The sequence below is a fragment of the Pelobates fuscus genome, chromosome 4, assembly GCF_036172605.1.
Source record: "Pelobates fuscus isolate aPelFus1 chromosome 4, aPelFus1.pri, whole genome shotgun sequence".
In the NCBI taxonomy this organism is placed as follows: Eukaryota; Metazoa; Chordata; class Amphibia; order Anura; family Pelobatidae; genus Pelobates; species Pelobates fuscus.
Window position 1 is genome coordinate 109,757,479 of NC_086320.1, and position 27,038 is coordinate 109,784,516.

Here is a 27,038-nt window from a genome sequence, read left to right on the forward strand (position 1 = left end):
CTTTACGGCAGACCAGAAATCTTCTTGGTGCTCCTGTAAACTACCATTAAAAGTCAGCAGCAAATGTGTGTTGCAATATCTATTTCAAGATGTTGTTTCTCGTTGGAAGCAATTTATTTTTGCAATGTCTGTTTATCTCCCTCTTGTGGGAAAGTCTTTTGCAGATAGTTCATATCATTGAATTGTTTTCACAAAAATTTAGACTACTCAATCACATTCTGATAAAGCTCTTCCCAACATATTGCTTCTATGTCTATTCTGCAGGTCTGGGTCCTACAAAGATACAAAAATAACTTTTGCCGGGCTTAATGTCATTTATTCTATTTATTGTATAAGAAGAGAAAAAAATAAAACATACATTTTAGCTCAAACAAAATCATGAAATCGCAGCCTTTCTTCATTTGTAGTTTCCGTAGATATAATACAGTTGGTGTCTACACCTCTTCATTGTGTTCATTATCTATGCTTTGGCTAATAGTTATAACATGTTGGTGTAAATCACAACTGAAACTGATCTGGGTGGGTTTTTTTTCCACGTTGTTTCTACTGCGCATTGAGCACTTTAAACCACGGACGTATTAGCCGCGAGGCAAACAAGGCATTTGTCTTGGGCGGCATTTTCCAGGGGGGCGGCAAAAAACGCCACCCCAAATGCCCAGGCAAATACCTTGTTAGCCTTGCGGCTAACTGACAATCCGGGTGGGCTGCCGGGCGGGCGGGCGCCGCTGGCGAGGGAGCACTTCCCCTGAGCTTTCTGCTCAGCTCCCTCGCGCGCCGCCTGCAGAGTGATACCGGGAGCCGGAAGATGACGTCATCTTCCGGCTCCCGGTATCACTCTGCAGGCGGCGCGCGAAGGAGCTGAGCAGAGAGCTCAGGGGAAGTGCTCCCTCGCCAGCGCCGCCCGCCCAACCGACTGACCAGCAGCCACTGGACTCTCAGGGAAAAGGAGACCCCCCAGCATTCCCAAAGGTAAGGAGGCTGGGGGGGTTGAATTTTTAAAAGAAAAAGTGTGTGTATGTTAGTGTGTGTGTCTGTATGTCTGTTAGTGTGTGTATGTGTCAGTGTGTGTCTGTTAATGTGTGTGTCTGTTAATGTGTGTGTCTGTTAGTGTGTGTATGTTAGTGTGAGTGTGTGTGTATGTTAGTGTGAGTGTGTGTCTGTTAGTGGTTTGTCTGTTAGTGTGAGTGTATGTTAGTGTGAGTGTGTGTCTGTGTCTGTTAGTGTGTTGTTTAGTGTGTCTGTTAGTGTGTCGTTTAGTGTGTCTGTTAGTGTGTGTGTCTGTTAGTGTGTCTGTGTGTGTGTGTGTGTCTGTGAGTGTGTGTTTGTCTGTTAGTGTGTGTCTGTTAGTGTGAGTCTGTATGTCTGTTAGTGTGAGTGTGTGTCTGTTAGTGTGTGTGTCTGTTAGTGTGTCTGTGTGTGTGTCAGTGTGAGTGTGTGTATGTTAGTGTGAGTGTGTGTCTGTATGTCTGTTAGTGTGAGTGCGTGTCTGTTAGTGTGTGTGTCTGTCAGTGTGTCTGTGTGTGTGTGTGTCTGTGAGTGAGTGTGTGTTTGTTAGTGTGTGTCTGTTAGTGATTAAGTGTGTCTCTGAGTGGTTTGTCTGTTAGTGTGAGTGTATGTTAGTGTGAGTGTGTGTCTGTGTATGTCAGTGTGTTGTTTAGTGTGTCTGTTAGTGTGTCGTTTAGTGTGTCTGTTAGTGTGTGTGTCTGTTAGTGTGTCTGTGTGTGTGTGTCTGTGAGTGTGTGTTTGTCTGTTAGTGTGTGTCTGTTAGTGAGTGAGTGTGTCTGTTAGTGGTTTGTCTGTTAGTGTGAGTGTATGTTAGTGTGTGGCTGTGTCTGTTAGTGTGTTGTTTAGTGTGTCTGTTAGTGTGTGTGAGTGGGTGTGTCTGTTAGTGTGTGTGTGTGTGTGTCTGTTAGTGTGAGTGTGTCTGTGTGTGTGTGTGTGTCTGTGAGTGAGTGTGTGTGTCTGTTAGTGTGTGTCGGTTAGTGAGTGAGTGTGTGTCTGTTAGCTAGTGTATGCGTATCTGTCAGTGAATGTGTGTATTTGGAAGGTGGGGCTGGTGGGGACAGGGGTCGGTGGCGGGGGGGTGTTTTGTCCTGCCTAGGGCAGCACAAAACCAGGATACACCACTGCTTTAAACTGGTTTAAAATAGGCTTCTGCATTCATGTTTCTTGTTTATATAGTTTTGTTTTTTGTTTTTTTATGGTGTATTTCACAGACCTGTCAAAATACATAGACAGTTCTTTAAGATGTGCTTTTGAAGGCAACATACAGTAAGATAGATATAAAACAATGTATTGTCACTACTATGACTTACAATATAAATCTATAGTTAAAGTGCATCACATCCTCTGAGCGTTGCCATATGAGTTCAAGGGCCAGTAAGGCAGGAGCTGCTGTGACTTGCTCTACACCAGTGTGAATTCCTGTTCACAAGTGCTGGGAGGAAGTGATCAGAGATGGATACATTGATGACTGTCCTTCACCACCTGCAATCACTACTCAGGCTGTGCTAGCAGATATCTGAAGTCCCACTGGGACTCCTGATAGGCCAGAGCCTGTTTGGCTCTGGCAGCCTTGAGTGCCGTGCAAGGCACATGTGCCCTTGTTGCTGACCTTTGCTCTAGTGTGTTGTACAATGAACAATTAAATATGCTATTTTAATTTATTTATTGTTTATTTTTAGACACAGGGTTACTCACTGAACTCTGAATGCCCTCGGTGCATTTGTACTACAAAATCCAGATTTATCAATGTCCAGATTTTGTAACTTCATCTCAAATTACCTTAAGTAAAGTTTGGATTTCAACATTCTCTGTATTTAACTTAACGGCTGAAAGGCAGAATCAAATCATGCAAGTAAGCAACAGATTTAAACAGAATTGGCCTTCTATCGTCCGTAAAGGTTGGATAAATAGCAATTGGTTTTGGCTGGTATTTTCTTAAAAGTGTGACTGATGTAATACCATTCACAATCCTAGCAGCCAAACCTGATAAATGGGTCAGGGGGAAAAAAATGCACCGCAAAACAAAAACTCATTTTTGTTCGATCAAATTATTTGAGAAGACTGTGCTTGTATAGAGGGAAAAACCTTAAAAGTTTCACTCAAAGCACTCTGATTGCTAGGCTTAACAGGCAAGTCTCACTTATCTCGAAACTTGTATGGGAACTGTAAATTCTACATACTATAACTGGCAACTGGGCAGCAATAGCAGCATGGGGAGGTGTTAAACTTCCATTCTACTAATAATGTGGGGTTCATATTGAACACCACAGGATTTTTTTAATACGGTGTTTCATAAAAATGAAAATCCTATATTGTACATTGGACTTTGTGAGAATTAATGACTTTAAAGTAGACACCAGATGATTCAATCAACTAAAATAATAATAAGGTATTTAACCAGGAAAGGTACATTCAGATTACTCTGGTTTTCAAGTACAGCCTGGGGATGTAACCTTAGCCCAATATCCAGGGGTTGTTACTATTACCCAATTTAATGGTACTCATTTTATCTACCTTGGAAGGACCTACAATTCTACAATTCTACTGATGATGCATTAGCCCACTGAGCTATCTCACCAGCCTTGAAAAAACTTGATAGTAGGCCTGAATAGTGGTATTGAAGTGGCTGTACTATATAAATAAATGTTTTAAATATGAATGCAAGGTGCCCAAAGACTAAGTCTTGCACAGGCCCCATTAACATTAACCCCTTAAGGACCAAACTTCTGCAATAAAAGGGAATCATGACATGTCACACATGTCATGTGTCCTTAAGGGATTAAAGGGACACTCTAAGTACAAAACTATTTTAGCTTAATAAATAGGTTTTGGTGTACAGATAATGCCCCTGCAGTCTCACTGCTCAATTCTCTATTCTATTGGAGTTAAAAAATTCCCTCCCTCCCCCACCCCCCCGGCTGTGACTCACACATCCTACCTACCCACTTCCAGAAAAAGAGTATAAATGGTTTAACTACCCTTAACAAAGCACAAGATAAAAATTATAAACAAGTAAACACACTGTGCTGTAAGTTGAATGGAAATTAAGCCTTTTTCAATGGAGGCTGTGTGAGCCACAGTCAAGGAAGATGTGACCAGGGCTACATAAACTGCAACAAAAGTGATTTGACTCCTAAATGGCAGAAAAGTTAGACATGATCTATACACCAAGATTGCTTCACAGAGCTAAAGTTGTTTGGTGCTAAAATATCCATTTAAAATGGCCTTGATAATCTGCACTATATTTTTAGAATAAAAAGAGTTTAGCAATATTTTATTACATTGTGTAAGACATTTAACCCCTTAAGGACACATGACACGTGTGACATGTCATGATCCCCTTTTATTCCAGAAGTTTGGTCTTTAAGGGGTTATAGTGCTACCCCACTTGACATTAAAACTCACTCTTCAGTTAATAGAAGCCCTAATGTTTAACAATGTACTATTTTATCTTCTTCATACATATACTTTTGTTTACTAAGAAATTGTATATTCCGTTCTTTGAAAGGTTTACTGCCTCCAAGAAAGACTTGCTCATTATTAAATGAAGGATAATTGACAGTTCTGATTGTGAAAATATGCCTTTGTTTAGGGTGAATTCTCATTTCTTTGCAACTCAAGAATCACCTTGTGTACACTTTATGAAAGTAAATGTCCCCCTGAGAGATCTTAAGTGTTATCCTGAATTCAGCCTGGTTTTTTTAGAACCATCATTAGAGCTCCAAGTCTCAATTTTTGCAAAACAATCCGAGTCGACAGATATGAAAGTACACAAATTATTCAATAAAACTACTATAAAGATACATTGACTGAAATGCTTTCTCACACTGAAAGGCCATATTGCATCTACACCTGTCAAGTGTGCTAAGACAATGACTGCCATTTACTAGAAAGAGTTGTTATATTTTAAAGATATGTCTAAGAATTTTAACTCTTTTACTGTTCTAGGTATCACAAGCAAAATATTGGAAAACACATTTAAAAAATCTAAAAATATCATATCCTCTGCACAGAAATATAAACTATACCATCACTGCTATTAATATGCAGTTTATTAAAAAATATTAAGGGAAAGCGTACAATTTCTAAAATGGTGCATGATATATGCCGGCGTCTACTCTTCAAGAACAGTTTACAGTCTGCTCAATAAGGAACCTACTTTACATCTAGAAGGAATTCACAAAATATTTATATGGTGAGTAGCAGGAAAGCCTGGCAGCTTTGGCCTGGGAGGCAAATACAGACAAACAGCCTCTTCAAGTTTAAAGAACTCACAGATCTCTGTGAGGATGGCATATCCCATCATATATCCCTGCAAGCTCCGTCAGTAAGGCGAAGCATGATAGAGCATTCACAGAGATTTGGATTTATGCCTTTAATTGCTATAAAACTATGCTTGAACTATAGCAGCAAATAGCATTTAACCATTAAACTGACAATCTGCTAATTACCCCCTCAGAGATGCTGATGAAGCAAATCTGAGAGATGGCTGTATTAAAGAGAGGGTGTAGGTACTGTAACTGCTTCCTCTCGATGTTTGGGGTCCCTGGTACCATCTTACCAATCGGCTAAAACAAAAGGCGTCCCCAACAGTCACTCCCCACGGTTGTATTTGGGCTAGTGAGGAAGCATTATCCTGAGCAGCAATGAGTGGCTGTGATTGGCAAAGAGTGTCAGCAAACTATATCCATGTAATTGGCTAAGTGTGTCAGCAAACTGTATTCAGCCTTTCATAGGGCCCATAGCTTGTATGAATTGGTATGACTAGAAGGAAGTGTGCAATCTCTACTTTAGATATAACTCCACTAGGGGCTGTGGGAGGCCAGGGATACTTAACACTGAATAGAGGGACAGTACCAGAGAACCAAAATAATATTAATTCCAAAGTGATGTTGAGGTTTAAATATCTTTGTAGTTATTTGTGTCTATACTTTAACAGAACTCCCATACTAGAGTGTTGCTTGTTTTAGAGATTACATGGTACTCACGTCGAATGAAGGTTATTTATATTTATTTGCATTTCCACAACACAGTGTACCAGATAGCTAGTATCTTATGCCAGGATAGTGATCTCCTTACAGAGCAGTTTCATGACATTTTGGACACCACAAATGGAACGGGGTACAAAAAGACAGAAATGGACCGTTGGCCCTGAGGTATGTGTTCTAAGTCCTGAACAATGCTAACAAAGCATACGTGAATGAGTGAAAGCAGCCAGCGAACATTCTTGCAGTACAGCTAGTTATGTCTCAATCCATGAGAGCTAATCATGTCTCTGTATGTTATGCTCTGTGCTAGGAATTAGGGCAAAATCCTTTAAAAAAAACAAATCTGAGTAAAAATTGAGCCCTTATATGACCAAACTCAGCATTTGTGCAAGAACATATATGGCATGTTCCTGAGCAGGTCAGAGAGGTGACGATTGCCAGGGTTATGGGTTAAAACTTTATTTGTCTTTTTAGACATAACAATTTACTTGAAAGCAAGAATTAAGGCAATATGCCACATACAGGATACTTTGAAAGTAAATGAATAAAGTCTTTTATATACAAGTAGGTTTGACGTTATTTCCAAATCGATTAGTTATCTGTGGAATGTCACACTGCAGCCAGGTTCAGGATGATACAGGGTTGAAATGGTTAAAGCTGGTAAGTACTTTCAGTATAATATAGTACAGGTTGCTTACAGGATCATGCAGTGTTGCAGCAGTTGAAACAGGTAAGTAGAGTCCAGTAATGTAATATAGGTTGCTTACAGGATGATGCAGTGTTGCAATAGTTGAAGATAGGAGTTTCAGGAGGATTCTAGCGACGGGACACACGGGGTCTCAATGGAGGATCATGAGGCTTTTCAGGAGTAAGGATCAGAAGTTCCATGTCAGAACACTGTCTTCAATGTCAGAACACTGACTTCAATGTAAAGGCCATGGGAAGAGTTGGGTGTGGCCTTTTATAGCAGACTTGGAACCTCATATGAGGCAGGTGAGAACAACTGAGGATTGACTAGTGGTTAGGGAGGCCACTAGAGGCGAGATTGCAGAAATAAAATAAAACAATATCTTGGTTGTCAGGATAGGATCCTGACAATATACTTGAGAGGAACTATATCATTAAGAAATGAGTGTAGGGTTGATTCATGTCAGTATACATGCAATGACATTTTCAGTGGAACACAATACACTTATTCTTTTGGAGACAAACACTCCGTAGAAATACTAATCGATGACGGTGCATGCAGGGACGTATTAGCCGCGAGGCAAACAAGGCAAAAAAGCCACCCGCAAATGCCATGGGCAAATGCCTTGTTAGCCTTGCGGCTAACTGACATGCCGGTCGGGCTGATGGGCGGGCGGCACTGGCGGGTGGGCGGCTGGCAAGGCAGAACTTTCATCTGAGCTGTCTGCTCAGCTCCCTCGCGCGCCGCCCGCAGAGTGAGGCTGGGAGCTGGAAGATGGACCACAAGGGAATGGGAGAACCCCCACCTCCCCCTCCCCCCCCAGCATTCCCAAAGGTAAGGAGGCTGGGGGGGTTAAATTTAAAAAAGAGAAGTGAGTATTAATGTGAGTGAGTGTGAGTGTGTGACTGTGTGTCTGTTAGTGTGTGTGTCTGACTGTGTGTGTTTGTTAGTGTGTGTCTGACTGTGTGTGTGTCTGTTAGTGTGTGTGTCTGTTAGTGTGTGTCTGACTCTGTGTGTCTGTCTGTTAGTGTGTGTGTCTGACTGTGTGTGTCTGTTAGTGTGTGTGTCTGACTGTGTGTGTCTGACTGTGTGTGTGTGTGTTAGTGTGTGTGTCTGTTTGTGTGTGTGTGTGTGTGTGTGTGTGTGTGTCTGACTGTGTGTGTGTGTCTGTTAGTGTGTGTGTGTGTCTGTTAGTGTGTGTGTGTCTGACTGTGTGTCCGACTGTGTGTCTGTTAGTGTGTGTGTGTGTGACTGTGTGTGTGACTGTGTGTGTCTGTTAGTGTGTGTGTGTGTCTGTTAGTGTGTGTGTGTGTCTGTTAGCAAGTGTGTGTTTCTGTTAGCTAGTGTATGCGTATCTGTCAGTGAATGTGTGTGTATTTAGAAGGCGGGGCAGGGGGGAAGGGTTGGGTGGGGGTGGCGCGCGCAGGGGGGGTGTCTGAGTTTTGTCCTGCCTAGGGCAGCACAAAACCAAGATACACCACTGGGTGCATGGTAAAACTGTTTCTCCTTTTCCATAGTAATGATGCCACCCTAGAAAAGTTTTGAAGTCAGAGGTGTGATTATAACGAAGGACAGCTGCAGATCTTCCACAGAGCAGTTTATTAGTAAGGATCAGTAGATAGGGGCACTTTTGTGAAAATTATTTGTTAGCAAGGAATATAATTTTAAATTGAACCCTAAATCTTATGGGAAGCCAATGTAAGGTGTGACAGATGAGTGAGGTGTGGCAGGTGTGAAAGGACAGAAAGAAAGCCGCATTCAGTATTGTATAAACACTAAACATAAATTAAGTATGGAGTATAGCTATGGAGACCATTACAAAATAGATCACTACAAAGACCACAGCAAGATATTTATGAATACCGCTTTGAATAAATGCCTGATCCTTCAGTATAAACATGGTTCTACAGTTCTATTTTTCAAACCAGCATTTTCTTTTAAATCTGCATTCGCAGATTTGATAGATTTATTATTCCATAAAATGTCCTTTCAAACGGAATATCACCAAACACAGTAATAAAATCAAGTTTCAAATGAATACAGACATGTCAGGATTAATCTGAATTCATTTTTTCATTACACAAATTGGAGAACATGTAAATGTGTATTTAACATCGCAACGTTCTACCAGACAAGGCGATGCCAGTAACAACGCAATATTTTGTTAAATTTCCAATATAAATAAGAATTTGATTTTCTATTTGACATAAATTTAGCAATGCAATTTACAGTTCAGTCATTTCAGAATTTATTTTGTGGCATATATACTATTTTTTTTTTGTAGGATAGGCAGTTTGTATGAACATTTTTAATCAATGTCAAATTTTCCAGTGTGTTTCTTCAATCGATTCTGAAAGAATAGCTGATCTAAAGTATATGTAATGCATTATAATGTAAATTTAAAATCATCATATTATGGCAGACATTTAAACAGCTGTAGAGGGTGATATACACATTAGCGTGATTCTTGGTCCTTGACAGAAATGCCTTTTAATCCCACAGGAGTATAAAATACAAAATTCCACACATGTTCAAATTTTAGTGCCTGCAGCAAAAAGAAGGGAAAAGCTCAAAACTGTTGAAATCTTTTAACTTTAAAAGCAATATGGATGCACCCCAGAGAGGTAATCTAAATTATAATGTATAAAAAATCTGAGTTAGGAATCAGGGAGATTAATATGGCTTCATTTGATTATAGTGATAACGCCAACAATTAATACTTTCAATGTGAAATATATATTTATTTCCTGTCAAATCTGACCCATATATTTGCAAATCTCCAGATTAAATATATCGGAAGGGTTCCTCTTACTTTTTTCCACCTCGGTCTTGTTCAAGACAAATTCTCTAGAATATACGCATTATTAGTAGGATTCAGTGACCTGAAGCGACAGAACCATATTTAATACACAGCAGCCCTGCAGTCAATGGAAGTGTATAGCGCGCTGTGAGAACAGATACATGTTCGTGATAAATTATGCTGTGGACCTAAAATATTTAATATTGCAGGTGCACCAAAACGACAATCTGTGTTATTAGAGTGGAAGCAGGAAGCTAATCATTTAATGCTTTCCATAGCAGAAGGGTGCTCCACAAATAGTGATTTGCACCCATTAGTTAAAGAATGTACTAAAAATAATGTTTACTTAAAAGTAAAAAAAAATCTCTGTATAAATCATTTGTCTCATTATATTACATGCATACCTTTATTGCATGATAGAAGTTAAAGGATCACTCAAAGGATGTAAAGGACTTCAGCTTGCTGAATTGTGCATGTGTAAAGTGCGTTCTCCCATTTTTAAACAAATTGTCACTTCTAAAAATTAACCTTCCAGCGGATAATGGAATGGAGTGGGACCATAGAACTTTGACACAATGTTGTCCTCCCCTCGATAACTTTTTAATAGGTGCATGGTGGCATGGTTGATCTGTGCCAGGTCCCCTTTTAATGGATTTTGGGGTTTACATGATGCAACCACAGCACAGATTTGAACTTCATTCTCCGAATGAAATTACAAACTGAAAATAATTTCCAAATTTCGTCTTAAAAAAAATGGAAAAACGTTTGACATTCTGTTCAGTCGTAATTTGGTCATTTGGCCGGCACTATAGTCTAAATGACAAGAGGCTCATGAATGGCAAATGAGGAAACAAGAGAACACGGAGGAGGGTGAGTACTGTGGGAAAACTTTCTTTGACACAGGAAATAGAGCTGACTTAAGCTCCTCCTTATGTCAAAAAAGGTCAAGCGTAGGAAACATTCATAAGACAAAGTAGTCCCTACTACTACTCAGAAATAAAGAAAATAAGAACAGATTCTGAGAGAGGAAGAGAAGAGGAAGCGATTGGGAAACGGTTAGTTCAGCGGGACGGTGCTGCTTTAAATTCCTAACCCTTACAAACACATGTAGCAAGGCCAGAGTAAGGACCCTCCATAGGTTCATCCCTGATCTCTAGTGTTTCATTTGGGTACAATAGTAGAGCACATCTTGTTTGGTTTTAATACAAGCCCTGGAACTCCCCAAACTGGTTACAACCAGAGGCTTATTTTCTGTGGAGGAGGGATTAGGCTGCTGCTTGCAGCATATTGGTATCCTATCTGTTATCACAAATTCCTTCTGTCTAGCTCTTTGATAAACAGACAAGGAATTTCATAGTTGATGAGATAAGTTTTGTCGGTAATACTCCTTTTTATGATTGCAGGTTGTTATGCAGGAGTGAAATAATTGACCTGTGAGAGAAATGCTAGTGGACTTAAAACAAATAATTTCTCAGATTTTCAGCTTAAAATCAGTTTCCTAATTGGGAATATGTTATCATCAACCGAGGAAGACAAAAAGAGTGAAAAATTTTACATCCATCCAATATAATCTCACGTGCTGTATAGTCCCCATATAGAATTACCCCTAGGCCATATTCACACATGCTATGGTATGTTTCCACCTTCTTCATTCTTAATTATTTCCTCATTTAATTAGTTATCCCTGTTAAGCTCCTACACTGTTATTCTAGAAATGTCTATCACAGTTCAGTTTTTCCTTCCTGTGTCACCTTCAGAAAGTGATGTTTTAGGCAAGCTGCATATTGTCCTTTAGCCTTTCTTCAGTAACCAGTGGCCTGAATACGTGCTATACATAAAAAATTAAGAGTTTTCGTTCATTCTTGTTTCTGTTTGGAAAATATACGTGGATGTGGCTGTTAAAGCACCGGAATTGAATTTGTGTGTCGTATGTAAGATAATGCTAGTCTGTCCATTTCAGGGTTTCTTATGAACAATATGTTTTCAAAAAAGTATATAACGTGATGCAATTATATAATCAATAAACTCAGACAAGTTGGCACCACTGGTCGAAGATTCTCCTAATGTGGAACAGTCTTGCTGGTCGTCTCACCTATTCACCAGGATGATGAATGCAGGACATAGGTCAGATCTATTTGATTGTATAAAGGATCTGACAGATAATTACATTGTGTCACTTGAAGTACTGATAACTCAAATAGTTAATACACTCAATATTAAAGGAAACAGTTGATATATATATATATATACATTTTTATGCCTCAATGAGCATTACTGTTTTACAATACAGAGTTGCTACGGAATTGCTAATACTATCTAACCAGGGCATTCCCTTACAGTTTCTGGTCAGTGTTCCTTCCTAATAAATAGTATTTTAAAGGGCCTAAAGTATTATTTTTTTTCAGTAAGATAATGTTGTTTGGCCTTTACGTTTCAATCTCACCATAACAATATTTTTTAGGAATTAGATTGTTTTGACAATATAGGTTAGTCCAGTGCCCAGTCGTACTTTGGAAGTGGTATTTTAGTAAGTACCATTTATTAAAAGGTTAAAATCCACAAATAATCCAAAATAGTGCCAGAACTACTGACGGCGCAACCTAAGTACATGGGCCAAGGATGGGCATTGATTAACAGGGGCACGGTCAGGTGCCGCGGGCCTTTAAGACCGCGACCGGACCAATGTAACATTGGCCGGTTGGGTGGAAGTGAAATCAGATCACTTCCTCTCAGCTTTATACAGATTACTGAGTGGAAGGAAGGAGGTGGGGGTACAGGCTGCACCTAGAGGACGAGAGGCAGGAATGAGTTGCTGCAGGCCCTCCCACTCTCTTCTATCGATCTCAGCCAAGCAAGCCACCCTCCTGGACGCAAAAAGTAAGCTGACAGGAGGGTGGTTGCAAATATAAAAATTGAATTGCAAGGAGATTGTGGTTAAACAATGACTAAAAATGTACTTTAATACATATAATTAAAAATTGTTCTCAGACACAGGGGTACAAATGGATAATACACAATTAACATCTGTTTTTCCAAATATAAAAAATATTAAATTTCTATGTGTATGTGTCTATGTATGTCATAGTGTGTGTGTGTGTGTGTATGTGTCAAGTTGTGTGTGTCAGGGTGTGTTCATGTGTAAGGATGTGTACTTGTGTATGTGTGTATATGTCAGTGCTTGTATCTGTGTGTCAGAGTGTATGCATGTGTCAGAGTGTGTGTATGTATGTACATCAGTGTTTCAGGGTGTGCATCTATGTATGTGTGTATATAGGTCAGTGTGTGCATCTCTGTGTATATGTCAGTGTGCGTATGTGTCTATGTATGTCATATGTGTGTGTATGTGTGTGTATGTATGTGTCAAGGTGTGTGTGTCAGGGTGTGGGCTTGTGTCAGTGTGTGTATGTGTCGGTGTGTATGTATGTGTATGTATCAGTGTGTGTATATATGTGTGTATCTGTGTGTATGTGCATACACACTAGCAATCAAACACCAACAAAACATGCAAACACACTTCTGCAATCTAACACAAATATTATATGCAAACACACCCCTGCATTCAAACTCCAAAATATTTCTGGTAAAAACAAAATCTTGTTTCCAAATCCTCTACCACTCCTGATTTAACTGATTTAATTTCCTTCATTGCATATTTTTGGCTGTAATCACACTCTCAATATTAAGACCCAATGGTGACATCAGGGTTATTCATTTAAGTGAAAATTCTAATTCAAACGTAAAGTTAAAATAGACAATCTGGAAAGATTCTCCCAGCCAGCTATGCTTTCTGTTCTGCTATTTTGTCCTTCAATGTGATGTACACTTTGAATCCTCTCTTTAGTAAATAATCCAGATACAATTTGGTATCAACAGAGGGTCTCATACATCCCTTTAAAGACCAGAATGTGGCAATAATTGGAAATTTAGCAATTCATGAAATTGTTTTTATTTAAGAAATACTGCGAGATTACTAAATAATTCCAAAGCAACAATCTAAAGATAAATACAATTATACCATTTAATGTAACATGAAAGAACATGGTCATTAAGATCTGAGCATTTTTTACCATACATTGAATATAAACAAAGAAATTGTTGTATTTTACAGAGACCATGGTACAGGTAACTGATGCTCCTGTACCATGGTCCTCGCCGCCCGGCCACACTACAAGAAAGGTAGGAGACACACCAGGGACAAAGAGGAGAGGGAGAGGGGCACTAAAGGGGGGGAAGCTATAAGGGGGGGGAGGAAAACTATGGAGAAAAACTATGAGAGGGGGGAAGGAAAACTATGGGAGGGAGAAAGGAACACTATAGGGGGAGGAAAACTATGGGAGGGGGAAGGAACATTATGGGGGAGAGGAACACTATAGGGGATGAAAACTATGGGAGGGGGAAGGAAAACTATGGGAGGGAAAGGAAACCTATGGTAGTGGGGGAAGGAACACTATTGGGGGAGGAAAACTACGGGAGGGGGGAAGGAAAACTACGGGAGGGGGAAGGAAAACTATGGGAGGGGGAAGGAACACTGTGGGAGGGGGGAGAAGGAACACTATGGGACATGGGAGGGGGAAAGAATGCTATGGGACTTGGGGAGAACACTAAAAAGAGGGAGGGTTGATGAACACTAGGGGGAGAGAGAAACATTAAGGGAGGGGCAATAAAGTACAGGGGAGGGAAGGAAAGGGAAAGTGAATACTAGGGTAGTAGGGGACCACTAAAAGAGAAGGGAAAGGATCACTAAGATGGGAGGGTAGGAGGGACATTAAGGGGAATGGGGGACACTAAGAGACTGGTAAGGGGGAGGGAAGAGGAACACTAAGGGACAGGGGAGGGAGGGGAGAGTAACACTAAGGGACAGGGGAGGGCAGAGGAACACTAATGGACAGGGGAGGGAGGGGAGAGGAGCATTAAGGGACAGGGAGGGGAGAGGACCACTAATGGACATGGAGGGGTAGAGAAAAGAACACTAAGGGACATGGAGGGGAGAGTGGCACGGCACACAGGGGAACCTGAGTGGGGAGAAAGACACACAGAGGAACATGAGATGGGAGAAAGACCTGTGGTGAGAAAGTCCACAGAGGGGCTGGGGATGAAAGCACCACACAGAAGGGCCTGTGAGTGGAAATACAAAGAGTCTGGGGGTGAAAGAGGGGTTGGAGAAGAGGGAAAAGAGACACAGAGAGGCTGGTGGGAGATAGATGGGTTGGTGGTGTAAGATAAACACACAAAGGATCTGGTAAAATTAACAAAATTTTATCGGACAAAGTTTTTTTCGTCAGACTAAAAATGTTCCATATTTTAACAAACAGATATTAGAAAAAAAAAGACAAATCAAAAGGAAATTAAACAAATGTATCCCCTGTGCACATCCCTAATGGAAACCTATAATTTATTGGTTAAAAAGATAAAGACTAACTAAATAACAGTGTATACACCCTTACTATTTCATGTTTAGAAAATAGAGCTACAAAAAATCTACTATCCTAAAATACATGCAGCATTTACTATACTGAATGTGATTATATTAAATCTGATTATCACTATTTTCAGTTTGGAATAATGAAAAATGGTGCAATAATGTATTTGTGCATTTATGTTTGTTTTTGTTTTGTTGTTTTTTTTTAGGGGGGGGGGTGTTAAGTTAATGACAATCATCTGACAGTTAGAGGATGTTTGAGAATGAATGTAAAATAATGTTGATTAATTGATTTTTTTTAATTGCATTTCCAGAAGTCAATTAGGCAGACAAACCTTTTAATACACACATTGTTTTTTTTTTTCCTATTTCTGGCACCTGTTGTATCATTCCAGCATAGCTAATTAGTTACAAAGATCACACTTGTTTTCCAGATTATGCAGTTTGGATTGTGTAGTATAAAGACAATATTCCATAAACTACCATGTTAAGGATCAGATTATGAATAGGTATGTCAAAAGGGAGCTGTACTGAAAGTCAAAACGGGCCATTTGGTTTAATTCTTCAATCACAATTCACAGATTTTACTATTACCATGACGTAAAGTCATGATTTTATTAATGACACGGAGGCGAGTATTATGCTGCACTCTTTCTTTATTTCCCTCAGCAGCAAAGAAAAATTTTTTTAAAACATAACCAGTACATAACATTAACAGTCTGAGAGCAGTGTCTCCTTAGCAACGGTAACAGCCAATCAGGTTCTTCTCTCCAGCATAATAGGTTCTGTCAACCAATCCAATTCCTCTTTATTTGCGATCCCGAAGAATGATAACCGTCAAACTGAGAAAATTAATCCGGGTATCAATGTAATATCCATAGTGAGACGTAGGTTAGGCTGTAGAAAAAGGAGAAATATGGTAATATTCTAGTATAAAACTGGATGTATGCAACATTACCAGGCATTGTGGATAGTGTCTGTATTTTACGCTATTGTGAAAACGTAGTAATGGGTGAGAAACATAACCGGAGGGAAACTATATGACATCAGGACTTACCGTGCACCCACTTACCACTAATCCGACCTTTGTGGTTAGGATCAAGCAAACCTTTATGACATTACGAAGAAAACTTCCCAAATCAGGACTTACCTTGAGATCAACTTACCCAAAATTCTCTCCTTCTTCGGGTTGGGTGGGAGGGATAATACTCGCCTCCGTGTCATTAATAAAATCATGACTTTACGTCATGGTAATAGTAAAATCTGTGAATTTTATTAAGACACGGAGGCTCCTATTATGCTGGTTTAAAGCTGGGAGACTACCGTTCCCGCAAAGTGTTGAATAGGTTTAAAATAAAAATCACGAAAGGTGGATTCTGATGACCAATCGGCCGCTTTCATAATGTCTTCCAGTCGGCAACCAATCGCGGAGGCCTTGGAGGCCATCGCTCCCCGAACAGAGTGAGGTGTGAACAATGCAGTGTCAATGCCCGCTGAGGACATAATCCACTTAACCCAGCGAGCTAGTGTCGGAGTGGAAACTGGAAGGTGTGGTTTTTGGAATGAGATGAAGAGTTCATGTTTCGTTATGTCTCGTATTGTTGAGGTACGAGATTCGTAAGTTTGTAGGCATTTGACCGGGCATAGGAGTGGCCTGTCTGGAAACGCTGGGTATGACACACTTTTTGATGATGTCTTTGTTCTTCGAGAAATATCGAAAGTGACCCCTTCGGGGGTATAGGAGCGTGTGGTGAGGTCTAAAGCCCTGACGTCAGAAACCCTCTTACAGGATATGAGGCACAGGAGCATCACTAGTTTAGCAGACAGTTGTTTCAGAGACATGACTGCATTGTCTGGCCATGCTTCTAGAAAAGTGAGAACGATGGAGACGTCCCATAATACTGAATATCGTGGTAACGGTGGGCGTGCAAATTTTATGCCGCGCAACAGTCTACATATCATTGTCTGTCTTCCTATCGGGATTCCATCTAAGCCCCGATGTGAAGCCGAAATGGCCGACCGATACAGGTTTACCGTACGGTAGGCCTTGCCATCTTGAAATAGTGAGGTCAGGAACTGAAGGATCGAAGTCAAAGGAGCCGATATGGGATCCAAATCTCGTTCCAGGCACCAATCACGCCATCTGTTCCAAGCAGACTTATAAGCCTGTCTCGTGCCGGGTGCCCATGCGCCCTCGAGAAGCTGAAGAGTTGCCTCCGAAACTCCCTGGATTGTCCAAGGTCCCCTGAAATCAGCCACGCTGTGAGCTGAAGAAGACCTTGTTGTATCAAGGGGTGAGGGGACCCGTCCGGGTCCTGGAGGAGGTACTCGAAGTGCGGGAGAGTGCGGGGTATATCTATCACCATCTCTAAGAGGGGAGGGAACCATGGTTGGGAAGGCCATAACGGTGTCACAATCACCATTGTTCCCGTCTGGCGACGCAGTTGTAGTAGGCAACGTGGGATCAAGGCAAACGGTGGAAAGGCATAATTCCTTGTGGACGCCCAATCTTGGGTGAATGCATCTGTTGCCAGTGCGGATGGGTCCGGTCTCCAGCTGACAAATCTGGGTATTTGTGCATTCAAGCGGGAAGCAAAGAGATCTTTGTCCAAGGGGCCCCATAATGACCGTATCTCTTTGAAGACCCTGGGGCTCAGTCGCCAGTCGCTGGGGTCCTTGAGGTGTCGTGAGCACCAATCCGCAGTGGTGTTGCATAGACCGGGAATGTATTCTGCTGTGACTGAAATGCCTTGTGCCAGGCAGAATTGCCAGAAATCTCGTGCCATGTTCGCCAGAATCCTCGATTTCGTGCCCCCTAGATGGTTGATATATCGAACTGCTGATATATTGTCCATCTTCAAAAGAATAGAGCACTGGGCATGGGTCGGCGAAAAACTGCGGATCGCGAAGGACCCCGCGAGAAGTTCCAGGCAATTGATATGGAGGGGTGATTCTATGTCGGACCATCTGCCACCTGTAGATACATTCCCACAGCGTGCACCCCAACCGATTAAACTCGCGTCGGATTCTATAATGAGGTCTGGTGTGGTGCCAAAGATGGCGCGACCATTCCAGGCTTCCATATGGAGGAGCCACCATTTTAGTTCTTCTTTTGCTTCTGCGGTTAGGGTGATCCAGTCCGAGTAGGTTACCCCGTCTCTCAAATGGGAAGCTTGTAGGCGCTGTAGTGCCCGATAATGGAGAGGGCCCGGAAAAATGGCTTGTATAGAGGCCGCTAGAAGACCTATCACCCTTGCCAATTGTCTGATAGTGAGCTGGGGCATAGCCAGCGTGCGTCTGATCTCTTTCTTTATACCGTTCAGTTTCGTTAATGGCAGGTGTAAGGTTTGAGACGTGGAGTCCACGATGAGCCCCAAGAATTCTATGTGTTGTGTGGGAACCAGAATTGATTTCTCCCAATTGACGAGAAAACCCAGGTTTTGTAGCAGAGTCTGAGTCCAGTGTAGATGGGTTTCGGCAAGTTGCGAAGATTGGCCCATAACGAGGATGTCGTCTAAGTAGATTACGAGACGTACTCCTCGACTGCGCAGTAAGGCGACCACGGGCTTCATCAGCTTGGTGAAGCACCACGGGGCTGAAGATAGTCCGAACGGGAGACATGAGAATCTCCATTTCCTTCCCTGCCATATGAATTGCAGGAAGTCCTGGTGTTGTAGGGCAATCGGTACCGTGAGGTACGCGTCTTGTAGGTCTAACTTTACCATCCAATCTGCTGGCTGGAGGAGGTCCCTTAGACAATGTATTCCCTCCATTTTGAAATGGTTGTATGCTACGTGAGTATTGAGGTGTTTCAAATTGATCACTGGGCGAACACCGCCACCTTTTTTGGCAACTAGGAATAGGTTGCTCACATACCCTGGTGTGTTCACAGGGATTTCTGTAATGGCCTGTTTTCTTACCAAATCTCGTATCTCCTTGGTGACAAGGGTTGTGTCTTGTTGGGAAAAATGGATTTCCCGTGGGGGGTAGTGTTGTATTGGTGTGGATAGGAAGTCTATGCCATATCCCTTTACAGTGTTCAATACCCAGACATCTGATGTAATGTGTGCCCATACATGGGAAAAATGACGGAGTCTGCCCCCCACTGCCCATAGGGAAGAATGAAACGTAAGAGGACTTACCATAAGGCCGTCGTCCTGAGTGGGCACTTCGTGGTCCGCGAGCAACCCATGGCCGCCCACGTTGTGGGAAGAAGGCCGGGGTGTTGCGATGTTCTTGGAAGGTAGCTCGCCCAATGTAGGAGCCTCGGTTCTGTCTGAAAGAACTCCTGTTAACACGGCCGGACAGGCGGCTCCTGGCTCTTCCGGCCCCACCAAAAATCTTAGGGTGGAATACTTTGCGCATGTTAGATTGCGCCTTATCAAGGGCAGTAAACGTCTGGACGAAGGAGCCCAGTTCCTTAACGAAGTTGTCTCCAAACAGGAGACCTTTGGCTTGGGTGCCCGGCTCATTCAGAGCCATATTAATTAATTTTGGTTCAATTTTAAGCAATATAGATTTGCGACGCTCCGTAGCCATCGCAGTGTTGGCATTGCCAATTAAGCAAATCAGTCTTTGGATCCACCCGCTTATGGCGGCTCGGTCCAACTCCTGGTCGTCCTCGACCATCTCAAAAATCTTGGTTGCTGGACCAAGTATGTCTAACACTTTATCCTGGCAATTGCGCAGGGAAAAATCCAAGCCTTTGTTAGGCTTCCAACCTGTTTTACTCAGGAATTGTATAATTTTGGGGTCTACTGCAGGTGTTCTGCAAGCATCATCAGGGACCGTGGGTCGTGGGCATTCCGCCCTGAGTTTATTGCGTGTCGCCTTATCCAAAGGCTTGCGCACTCTAGAAGCAATATATCTCGCCACATGGTCCGAGGGTGACCATTCCGCTGAACGCGGGTGGCGCAGGTCAACAGGGTCAAACAGGGGTTCCCCGTGGGGGTCCAGGATCATATCCGTGTCCCCTGGGGTTTTTTGGTCCAACTGATATACATCGGTTTGAGACGCAGTGCGATCTCGGTCAGGGTCGTAACCTTCAGCCAGACTATCTGATTCTAGATCTGAGGGATCTTCAGAATCCTGATAAGTCTCCTCCTCAATATCACTGAGATCCGACTCAGAGTCTAGCTGGGCTTTTGCCCTCTTCCATAACCTAGCCGATTTTGCCCGGCTAGTGGCTCTTTTGCGCGGTGGTGGAATAGGCGCGCCATCTGTGACAGGTGTATAGCTGTCCATCTGAGATAGAGAGGAGTGTTTTGATTTTGTCAATGCCTTGCGGCCAGCCTGAGGCTGTATAGGGGCCTGGGTAGTGGCTGTTTGAGCTGATTTCTGTGCCTGCATGAGGGCATGTGTCAGTGTCTGTGACAGTGAATCAGACATAAGTCCCATAGCTGAAGTAAAGGCTTTTGTCATAGCCTGTGACATGGATCTGTCAAATACAGTCTGCATATCCGCAGTGGTATTAAATTCAGCTGGGGGTGTATTAGAACTCCCTTGAATGGGGACATGAGACCCTGAGGGATTTTGACCATCCTTGTCAGTAGGCATAATGATTATGCTGAGAAACTGACAGGTTTAAACAGAACAGATTCAATTTATACAACCTAGAGGAATAAAACAACCTAGAAGGGAGGGTTGATTAACCCCAAGGAAAAAGGAGGGGAAATGAGGGTACAAATAGGTACTCACAATATAAACGAATGAATGAGTGTAAAAAATCAACCGGATGCACAGAGAGCCGTCCGACCGCCACTAACGCTAAACCCCAACACCGAATTCCGGCCGTTGGAGGCGTTATCAGCTTCAGAGCGCGGGAAACCAATAAAATGGCCGCCGCGCGCGGCTAAAGTCACGAACAAGGCAGTGTTCGTGTAATTGATTGCCGCGAAAGGTGAAGCTAGATATCACTGTGCGGTTAAACTACCGAATGCGTAAGTAAATACACGAATGCCGTTGTATAATACTAAGCTATTCGGTAGAACAAAGTGAATGACGGTTGGATCTGACAGGCTCAAATGGCGCGCAGAAATGCTGACAGGACACCAAAATTCCGCTCAACTTCCCTGCGCCCGATCAATAAAGATTGGGCTCAGGTTGGCAGTGTAGGAATTAGGATCCAGGAGTATTAGAAAATAACAACAAGTATGTACACAAAGGATGAAAGTATAAGGAGAAAACTGTATATGACAGGAATCAATTAAAGAGATACATAAATCCCACAGGCATAGTACATAGACAATATTAATCAGTAAATTATTAAAGGTACAATAATGAATTATAATACAAAATTTGATAATAATAATACAAAATATGATCCCCACAGTTAAGGAACCGTGGGGACCTGATGTTACTTAACTGAGGGAGCAGCAAAGAAAGAGGAATTGGATTGGTTGACAGAACCTATTATGCTGGAGAGAAGAACCTGATTGGCTGTTACCGTTGCTAAGGAGACACTGCTCTCAGACTGTTAATGTTATGTACTGGTTATGTTTTAAAAAAAAAAATTCTTTGCTGCTGAGGGAAATAAAGAAAGAGTGCAGCATAATAGGAGCCTCCGTGTCTTAATAAAATCTTACATTCTTCAGTTCAACTATATTTCTATGTCACATAACACATAACATATTTGAGGAGTAATATTCCATGATTCAATAACCCACAACACACTGAATAAATGATACTAAGACATACATATCTAATTATGATATTAAGAATTAATATCTCATAATTGATAGAAAGTGAAGTCAATAACTGTCTCTAACAGTACATATTATTTCACTACCTTCCTCTGCCTCTAGAGGGCTCTGCATTCTAGTTATACCAAGTCACTGCCGCAACTGTGAAAAGAAGCCCATGTTCCTCCTCATAATTGCATTGTATGTTCAGTTAGTGCATAGACTGTTTTTTTTTTTGGTTTTTTTTTGGGGTGGGGGGAAGGGGTTGTAAAGCACAATATCTATTTTTGAGATATAAATAATACTCAAACTATTTGTTTTCCATTCACATTAATGTAAAAATTAAAGAAAAATTGGTTTAGAGGAAACAAATATAGCTAAAAGGGAACTGCCATTTCTCATGATTTTTAATATTATGTTTACTCATCCCTATACATAATAAATATGTATATGTACGATATGAAAAAAAAAAAATCAAATGTAGGAATCCAGACCTCTTCATCCTGCAAATGAGCAACTCCATATTGGCTCCCTGTCAATCACTATTATAAAGTCTAAAGAAAAGAAAATGTTACTTGCGCTTTTTCCTTAATCCCTATGTATATTTAGACAAATGGAGGTCATTTAGTTGCTTTTTTGCTCTTTTTTGCTCTTTTTGTACTATTATAAAGTCTGTTAACAATATAGATAAAGTACACAGAGAAGAGAAGAAATGAAACAATGTTTCTGATTATTCTACTCATTCACAGCGTTTGCTCTGGTTCTGCCTTGTCTGAACTGGATTGCAATGTCACTTGCTAAATCGTTACTATATAAAAGAATAGAGAGTCAGATGGAAAAGGTTATAGGTAAGTTTTATTCAGTGGCGTAATGTGACAGTTCAAAGGGACATTGAATAATACGAACATCTATGCTACTAAAACATCTTGTTGTTAATGATGAAAACATATATTATTTTAAAAGAGCTTTCCATTGTAGTGGTTATGGTACTAGGAAGCTGTCTTTGCATTTCAACCTATTAAACCCTTACCCTTTGTTACATTCAGGTAATCATCCCCTCCCTATTCAGTAAACCAAGATCTTGTATAGTGCAAGTGCACGCATCCTGCTCATGCTATGTATGTCAGCCTTATTCGCCATAAGCCTGGCAGATAATGGCGCAGTGTGCAATGTTTAATCACACATAGCACAGCTCCTGCAATAACAGGAGAAAATAAAAGTAACAATGTTTGCTAAGACAAAACTGCAGTCTTTTCATTCTGGTTAAAAAAAAGTCAATATGAGTATGTCACTTTTGCGTTACCAACTCCCCTTCAATTGTCAAGAATGGTATTAGCAAAATTAATATGAAGATGTAAATGTCTCTTACTTTCTAGGGGTTCACAGTTGTTTTCTGTCCTCTAGCTGACATATAGGACTCTTTTCAGGCTACCGTTTATAGCTCACCTATCTGGATTTCTGCAGTTAGCCAAGAAGAATTCAGCCTTTCTCCCACTGAGGACCGCACTATACAACGTTGATGTTTATAGGTTTGCCTGGGCTACATCTCAGTATTAGCAGAGAAAGACAGTCAGTTTCTTGCCCCTAAATCATCACTGACATTTCTTTTAGACATTTAATTTCAATTCAATTAGGCTCTAACTTGAGGGTCATTCAAATGAAATTAGATGGGTCTGTTAAACTGAGAAAATAATATTTTTTTTGCGAATTTATCGCTGAAATTGCTCTACAAATTTTTATCTAAATTTGCTGCTGTATATTTGGAACTTACTTCTATATCAAATATTCATGTATGGGTTTTGTTAAAAGGGGTTTTAGAGATTATAGCTGTGGAATTGATAAACTATTAAATGTAATTATGCCCTATAAGATGTGGGTTGTTTTTTTTTTACAAACATACATGCACAGACATTTTATTGAAATAAAAATATAATCACTGATAGCTTATATCTCCTTTGCTCTGTATATCAAATTATTTGCTATCTACCCACCACCTACCTAACAAACAACCTAAACAGTCTATCCCACCTAATTGTATGCATATATTACATAAATAATTATTTTTCCATTCTATTTTCCATTGGTCAAACAAAATAACAATCTTAACTAAAGCACAATAAAATAAAATAAATAAATAAAAAAATAATGCGATAATAAATTGATTGGTGCTGCTTGACTGCTGTAAGAAACATTCTCAACCCTGATCAATTTAGAAATGCATAAAAGCGCTGTGATCAGAAAAAGGAGGAAATGTGGGTAACATTTAGAAACCAAAGTAATCAATGTAGGAAAAAAATATTCATGATGATTTCTCCAATTGGTTCCTTTTTCAGATTGTAACACTTTTATAAATCTTCCATTTCAAGTCAATGTGCAACAAGAAACACTGACATAGCCAGCATTCACTAACAGTAACGATGTCGTTCCGTGGAAAGGCCAGGTGGGTGGATGTAACATTGTCTCCATGACACTTTCAGTGCAAAGTACAGCATGCGCTGAGTACCGTATGATGTGCCAGGCACAAAATTGGTCCTAAAGGGACTGTTTTCCTGAAGGTGTTAAAAATGAATATGTGAAATGATTTTCTATGAAATGTTAGGTCAGCTCAAGTGGGAAAAGCAATCAACAAACAATTTTGCTCTTACTATTTCACCTGGCTTGCGTCTGCAGACATCTTACATGTAGCCAAAGGTCCATTTTTCTACAAGCAACACTTCATTTTCTGTTATTTTGGTTTTGCTTTGATTCCCCGGAGTCTGGTGGTTGCTTCACTGTGTTCTAATGTCTCTAAACCTCACTTTTCCATTTCATATCAACTTTCATAAAAGCCAAGGGAGCAGTTTGTAAAGTTTTACATTTTCCTGAGCACTTATTCCCATATTCTAAAAATTACCTCTGACTAATTTTTCTTTTAGTGCTTTCTTCAATGCACGTTGAAAGCATTTCCTATGAAAAGACAAACTTTCTCAGAGGATTAAATGTAGATCAACATTACTAATCATACAGAGAGGCCCCAGTCACACTTACATCATACATCTAATCTAAAGTTATATGTTGCAGGTTCAGATTAACATCACACTGCCTTTAGTCTAAGAGCACTCCAAGCTGATGCCAGCCTATTTCCTCTCCCCAATCCCCAATGCACAGGGTTCGCACTGTGTGTCATTATTGAAGTGCTTCATACATAAATACATTTGCATGTCCACTTTGTGCATTTGGTTGCCCAGGACAACATATAATTGCAGGACTCCAACAAATCACAATTCTCCCTACTTACAACCTACCTCTGTTTGCCTGCCTTTTGCTTTTGGATGGTGTCTGGTGGAAATCGTGGGTACGATTCACTTAAAGGGATACTCCGGCACCGATACAACTTTATTTCATTTGATAGTTTTCGGCCTCATTAAAGTGCTGTATATTTTTATACTTCATAGTTTTTTCACAAAATATATTTTGCAGGATGCTGCACCATCAGTGGCGGATCCAGAGCCTGATCTTGGGAGGGGCACTTGTAGATTTTTTAAAGAAATAATCCAGACACAATAACCACAACTCAGTATAGTGGTTATGGTGTCAATAGTGCCAGGACCCCCTCCCAGAGTATGTAGTCAAACTGTTTAAGACCAGTTTGACAACTTACCTGAGGTCTGCTGGGAAATGGGACTGTAGTAGAGCATAGGAGCAGTGGTGTGTGTGAGTGGTGCAATGTGTATGGGGTGCAGTGTGTGTGTGAGAAGGCCAGTGTGTGAGCAGTGTGTGTGTGTGTGTTAGGGGGCAGTGTATGTGTGGGTCAGTATGTGTGTGTGTGTGAGGATTGCAGTGTATGTGTGAGTGTGGGTCAATGTGTGTGTATGGGGGGCAGTGTATGTGTAGGGCAATGTGTGTATGGGGGCAGTGTATGTGTCTTTGTGGGGGGCAATGTGTGTATGGGACAATGTATGTATGGGGGCAGTGTGTGTATGGGGCAGCGTGTGTGTATGGGGGACAATGTGTGTATGGGGGCAGTGTGTGTATGGGGGCAATGTGTGTATATGGGGGGGCAGTGTGTGTGTATGGGGCAATGTTTGTGTGTGGGGGCAATGTGTGTATGGGGGCAGTGTGTGTATGGGGGCAGTGTGTGTATGGGAGGCAGTGTATGTGTATGTGTGGCAGTGTGTGTGTGTATGGGGGCTGTGTGTGTATGGGGGCAATGTATGAGTGTGTGGGGGGGGCAGTGTGTGTGTGTGTGTGTGTGTGTGTGTGTCTGTGTGTGTGTGTGATTATAAAAAAGCCCCCCTAACCTTCTTACCCCACTCACACATTGCCCCCCACACATACACTGCCCCATACATAAATTTTATTACATTAAAAAAAACAATATATATTATAAAAAAGCCCCCCCTACCCTTCTTATATGTGTTGTTTTTTTAAATTTAATTAAAACAAATATACATTATGGTCCCCCTCCCTTCTTACCTTTACAGAGGGAGGAGGGGGACATTTCTCGATCCCTGGTGGTCCGTGGGGAATCCCTGGTGGTCCCAGTGGTAAGAGTGAACTCTAGCCCATAGCTCCAGGGCTAGAGTTCACTCTCGCAAGATCTGGAGCGTTGCCGAGGTAAATGCAGCAAAGCTCTGTGCTTGCGAGAGAAGGACCCGGAGGAGCTTCAGGGTGAGCTCCCGGGTCCTCACTCCCTCCCCTGCCGGCTCCCAGCACGGTGCCTGCTGACTGGGGAGGGAGATCTCTGATCTCCCCTCCGGTCCGTGAAGGCACATTGCACGGGCAGCGCCTGCATGTGCTGGCAAGGGAGAGGGAGACCCTCGGTTTTCTCGGGGCGGGGGGGGGGGGTAATTGCCCCGTTGCCCCCCCCTGGATCCGCCACTGTGCACCATAAGCCATGGTCATCATGCCAGAAAGCTTTCCTTATCAAATGTCTGCCCCAACAGCACTGAGTGAGCCGCTTTTAACTCACGACCTGACTGCAGACAGTCGGATAAACTATAAACAGGTAGTGATAGCCTTACTATATGTCTCCCTGGGTGTGCTCTGCTTCAAATGTAGGTTTTGTAGTTCAGACCATTCAGTGTTGTCAGTGACTGAGCTGTGGTCATAAACTTGATAAAGAAGACTTTTTCAAGATTGAGGAGGCGTGGCTAAAGAGGTGGGCTTATGGTGCCACACATATTCTGCAAAATATTTATTTATTTTTTAATGTTAAAAACTAAAAAGATTTAAGCATTCAAAAAAATACAGCATATTAAAGCGGCACTGTCATCGGCTGGGAACTTTGCGTAATTTAAGGTCTATGGATCCTCTATAGATATAGATGATATCTCTGCAGCTGTCATTCATGACGGCTTGGAGATTGCCACTTCTAGACAGCAGTAGCTCTGCCCCATGTCTAGAAGTGTCAGATGTAGGAAAAATACTGGGACTGCTTCAGGTTAATACATGCTGGCTTTTGTTGCCTGTATCAGAA